A 6,099-nucleotide genomic window follows, 5' to 3' on the forward strand; every position below is an offset into this window, starting at 1 on the left:
TCTCCTGCTCCTCGGATGCTGTCTGACCTGCTATATTTTTCCAGCACCACACTCTTGACCAGCCCAACAACAGCAGATCACATTGACCTCCATCCCTTGTAGTTGTGAACAACACCATTGAAGACATCATTTGTTTTGGAAGGGATGGGAAATTCTCTGAGGGCCCTTATGTGGGGTTATGGAAATGCTCCTTTGACATCCCCTGGGTTGAGCCGATTCAGAATGCAATGGAATATGGCTACTTTGTATTTGATTGGTGTGCCACCCTGATTGAGGCATCAGGCTTCCTCTGGAATAAGCCTGCTTCCAAGTTGTGGGGTGGGTGTAGTTTCCAACCTAACAACCTACAATGGCACAGATTATAATTGTGGGTTAACCCTACCTGTGATTTCCCTCAGATTGGAGGGGGTCATTTTACGTGGTGTATGTAGTACCTCACCTCCGGGTTTTGGACAGTTTGCTTGCACCCCTGAGATCCCGAATGTACCTTACTGTGTTCCTCACGTGGGTTAGAATGTTTCCTCCTCCCATGGGGAATCTCTTTGCAGGCCCAAGAACTCAGTAAGCTCAGGACAGTGTGGGAAAGGGTCACCAAAGACCCTACCAATTCCCAAAATGAAAATCAATGTTGAACTACTCGCATTCAGGACAGTGGCCCTCCAGAATCACTTCGCCTTAGATTTTCTAAGGAGGGTGGCACTATTATAGGAGTAGAGTGCTGTATGTACATGCCTGATGAGTAAACCAATATCACCAATCTTTCGAAGCACATCACACAGGAAATCCAGACCCTCCACACTATTAATTTGGGCTTAGCAGTGTCCTGGGATAGTGGCTGTTTGGAGGCCTCCTTGGAAAAATTGGGGGAGTGTTGCTACATTCCAGGATTATCAGACTGATTGTAATCACTTGTCTTCTAGTGCTCATTTGTTCATGGCCACTGTTATCCGATTGTTATCATTATAGGCTTTCAGGGGTTCGTGGGTGATCATTGAATGATCAATGGGAGGGAATGATAAAGTTTGGGAATCCAAAAACAAGAAGTCCTATTATAATGGCTTCTCATAATGTTTTGGAGTGTTGGGATTTCCACGGTTAAAAATCCCCTATTGTAGTGATTTATTGTATGTTTGATTGTGTACCTGTCCTTTGACAGGCTGAGACCGAAAATCACAGTGGGTGTCGGGCTGTCCCCGAACTGTTGGAATTGTCTGGAGCCATACGTGTGTATTTTCTCCCAGCCTCGGGCAAAGATATTTGTTTCCCGGAATAAGACTCTTGCCCCTGGTTTTCGATCTTATTAACTGCCTCTTGTTCCTATTAACATACTTCCTACCTATTAACAAAGACCAACAATGAGACAATACTAGATCCAGTATCTAAATCCTTACCTATTAGCACAAGATTGTGAATGATACAGTAACTGGCTCATGTGAACAAATTGGTCTTTGTCACAGGAAGGTAGCAATTTCTAGTCATTGTAAGATTGAGAAATACCTGTTTTAACAATCTAATAGCGTTTAGTTATGTGATGTTCAGAACTTTGAATTAGTCACAACCAAATGATATTTAAGATGTACTGCTTGCATGTAACATTCGGAGATCTGTCGAGGGGGCAACCACAAGAGTCCAAGACTATTTCGTTGTCACCCAGGGTCTCTTGCCGGCTGCTCAGAACTGCTTTGAACTGAAACTTGGGTGTTCGGAATGAAGAATCAGCACCCGAACTTGGTGTCAGCAGTGACTCAGTTAGTAGAACTCCTGCTTCAGGGATGATGGTTATCAACTTGAGCCCCTCTCCCAGGGAAAGTGTATATATTTCTGGCAGCTGATCCACCTGGCCCTGAGAGAGTGCAGCAGTGTCAGAAGTGTTGTTGTTTGGAAGAGATGTTCAACCAAAGCAGCAAGTGTTGTCCCAGACCGATGTCAAATTTCCCATGAAGCCATCATGAAAATTAACAGAAGAGTTTCCCTTCAGGGCTTTGGTGAATGTTTATCAATACAGGTAAATATACATAGAGTAGGATCAAGCCCTTTGACCCTAATCCATTATTTAACTCAATCGTGATTGCGATTGGGTGGAACCTCACTTTTCCCACATGAGCTCCATCTCCTTGTTCTCTTTAATATGTAAAAATCTATAGACCACTGCCTTGAATAGATATGACAACTGAGCTCTCTGCAGTGTTGTATCAGGCAGTTAGTATCTGACAGGTTAACTGACACCATAATTTACCCATCTCACTACAAGGACCCGTTCTTGGGTGGAGCATACCAGTTTTGTGCTATCATTCAGTTTCAGTCCGGTCCTAAACAATCAAACAAAATGTAAAGAAAGCAAAGTACTGTGGCTGTGGGAGATCTGAATAGAAAAACAGACCTTGCTGGAGACAGTCAACATATCTTTTCACATCCGTGTGGATAGAGAAACAGAGTTAAAAACCTGACCCTTCTTCAGAACTGAGAGGGATTGGGAAATGGCATTTTTTATGCTGTTGAGAAGGGGAGGAGGAGTGAGTGGAACAGATGAGAATGATGGTAAACACAATGCTCATGGAGAAATAGTGATGAAAAACAATCGATGGGAGTCGAGGTATGGACTCCGCCAAGGACATGCAGGCCCTTGGCCTCCTCCATCACCAGACCATGGCAACACGACACCTGGAAGAAGAGTGCCTCATCTTCTGCCGAGGAACCCTCCAACCACAAGGGATGAATGCAGATTTCTCCAGCTTCCTCATTTCCCCTCCCCCCACCTTATCTCAGTCTCAACCCTCGGACTCAGCACCGCCTTCTTGACCTGCAATCTTCTTCCCGACCTCTCCGCCCCCACCCCTTCTCCGGCCTATCACCCTCACCTTAACCTCCTTCCACCTATCGCATTTCCAACGTCCCTCCCCCAAATCCCTCCTCCCTACCTTATATCTTAGCCTACTTGGCACATTCTCCTCATTCCTGAAGAAGGGCTTATGCCCGAAATGTCAATTCTTTTGCTCCCTGGATGCTGCCTGACCCGCTGCGTTTTTCCAGCAACACATTTTTCAGCTCTGATCTCCAGTATCTGCAGTCCTCACTTTCTCCTAACTCAATATTAAGCCCTGCAGTCCTCATATGCCCAAGGTGTTGTTCCTCCAGCTTGTGTTGACCATTAGTGGAACACTGTTGCGGGCCAAGGATGGAAATGTTACCATGGGACCAAGCAAGTACCTTGCTTCCTCTGAAGTGTACTGATGTCTTTAAAAGAACCTGCTGGAAAATGTTTGCATTGACAAGTGAGTTCAGAAATCAAGCAAGGTACAAACTCTTAGGCCTGTGATAGTAGGCATCAATCAAAGAATTTCAGAAAAAAAATTGGTACTCAACACTGAAATGCTGAACTGAATCAAACAGTTAGAATGATTTATTTTTCTTTTATCTCTTAATTGTCCCCGCTTGTCTGTCTGCCTATGCATGAGAGTGGGAGTTACAATCAAAGGATGTTGGGCTTAAATCATTAACATTAATTAGTTTAACCTGTTCTTGAGCTTTCCTCTGATGAAGTTACAGTATTTGGAATAACTTGTTAATTTCCTTTTAAATTACCAACTAGGAATCTGATATGTGTTCCACTTGAAGTCTATTAAGGAACAATTGGTCTGTTTTGTGGGTCAGTGAATGTTTTAATTTCACTGAATTGTGATATACATAGTTAGCGAGTATGATTTGGTCTGGTTTGCTGTCCCTGTGTTGTAGCAGGGTGTCAGCTGTGCCATCTGTATGCTCTGAGAAACCTTTCCTTTAGGTTTCCCCTTGACTCAGTGCCCAGTGAAAGGCAGCGTCTGGTGACAGGATGTGAATGGGTGCATGGCAGGGCTTAAAAACAGCACTGGCATTGGGAATGGACGTGGCCCACAGCCTTTTGTGCTCTGGTATTTCAAGTATTCATCTAAATATGTGGGAATGTCTTCAGGGTCCTGCCTCTACCACCATTTTAGGCAGTGACTTCCGCTGTCTGGGTATTCTTTTCCTCAAAACTCCTTGAAATCTTGCCTTATTCCTTTGTTTTCATGCTTTCCCCTTATTTAAGACATGAATCCCGATCATCACTTTGGGCCCTTTCATTCCAGCTCACTATCATTCCTCCCATTTCTGTAGTTGCTGCAATAACCTTACCAGACCGTATGGGCTGCTCTCTCATTGCAGAGAAGTGACTGATGGTGATTTAACCAGAGGGGCAACTGACGTCAGGCGAGGGAAGAAGTTGAGAGGGAGAGTCCTTCATGGTAACCTCAAACCCATCACGGGATGTGAATCCATGCTGCTGTCATCACACTGCTCTGCAAACCAACAATCCAGCCAACTGAGATAAAACAATTCAACATTTTAACATCATGGCCAATCACATCTTCTATTTTCATTGTTAAAAATCACACAACACCAGGTTATAGTCCAACAGGTTTAATTGGAAGCACATTAGCTTTCAGAGTGTCGCTCCTTCATCAGCTGGTAGTGAACTCCACCAGTCCAACACCGGCACCTCCAAATCATGTCTATTTTCATTGTAATTGTTTCACTCACTTTCACTAATACTACTTACTTTCCTTTAAAGTCAGTTTCTTTATAGAGTATGTGTCAGTGTCTTATCGTTTAAGCTCTGTCTTTGTGCTCTTCCAGGCAACAAGAATTCTTTTGGTAAGTCAGCATGCATGCCTGAAACTCATTCTTCAGAGCATTTCTTTTTTACCTCCGAAATAACAATCAATCACTTTTGCACACTTACATCAGTATCCCAAGACCATGTCATACATTCTTGGCACCTGTATGATCTGATAAAATCCCTATGAGGTTTCACGTGTGGTCCTAATGCCTTGAGTAGTGGCTCAATTATAAAATTCAGATCTCATAAAGAAAAAGCAAAGACCCAGACATCACCAAGAGAAACCTATCAGTTTAGTATTCTCACCTAACTTTCCATTTCACTAAAATGTATTTTAACCTCAATTGCTGTTTCAATTAATTTCTTTTTTTTTATCTTCTGCCACTATTCTCCAACCTGAATCACTTCATTTCATCTAATTTTGCAACTTAACTATGATCATTATATCTATTTCCAGAGGCCTGGAGAGATTTGTAGTCCAATCGAAGATAATGTCATAATATCCGAAACCACAAGTCAAACATTTTTATTTGGTTCAGGCAAAAACATACAGTCTGTTCTGATATAACATGATAATTCGGTTCCCATGTGACCCCGCATCATAAGAATTTTTGTTAATCGCAGAACAATTCAAACGAATGGGACTAGATCGCGTTAGAGCCAATGTCGGTAAGGAAAGTTCGTGTTCTACAAAGAATGGTCTTCAATAGCGTTCGAGCCAATTCACGTTGAAGAAACACGTGTTACAACAGAAACAACTGTACTTTGTTCATTTTTTATGCTGAAATTCCATCTTTTTTTGAAAAAGTGACTTAACTCATTCTCGATGTTTGATAGAAAGGTGGTTCTTCTATAAGGAGATGGTCGTGTTCTTGAGCAACCCTGTATTAAAGAGAAATCACACTTGAGAAACAATGCTTAACGTGTTGGTGATGTAATTGCGTTAGAGCCAACATACATTTTAAACATTCGCCCTTTATGAACAGTGTCTTCGATTCATTCACTGTGTTACACTGAATTTGCGTTAATGAAATGCTCATTATAGCAGAATGACCTGTAACTTTGTAAATGTCTCCAAATTCAATATTTTATGTACTCCCTCACACTCAATAATGTTTTATGCATTGAAACCATTGTGGATGTTCACTGCACCACTTTCTGCAAAGATTTTAAATTTTCAGTTAATTATTCCCATTATATGTTTCAAAATGTCAAGCCGTGTTTGTCTTAATATAACTTTTCAAAAATCACAATAGATTAGATTATCTACAGTGTGCAAGCTGGCCATTTGGCCCAGCGAGTCCACACCAATCCTCCAAAGAGTAATCCACCCAGACCCATTGCCCTACATTTACCCCTGACTAATGCACTTAACACTATGGACAAGTTAGCACGACCAATTCACCTGACCTGCACACCTTTGTGATTGCAGGACAAAACTCATGCATAAACCCATAGGAGAA

The sequence above is a fragment of the Hemiscyllium ocellatum genome, chromosome 13, assembly GCF_020745735.1.
Source record: "Hemiscyllium ocellatum isolate sHemOce1 chromosome 13, sHemOce1.pat.X.cur, whole genome shotgun sequence".
In the NCBI taxonomy this organism is placed as follows: Eukaryota; Metazoa; Chordata; class Chondrichthyes; order Orectolobiformes; family Hemiscylliidae; genus Hemiscyllium; species Hemiscyllium ocellatum.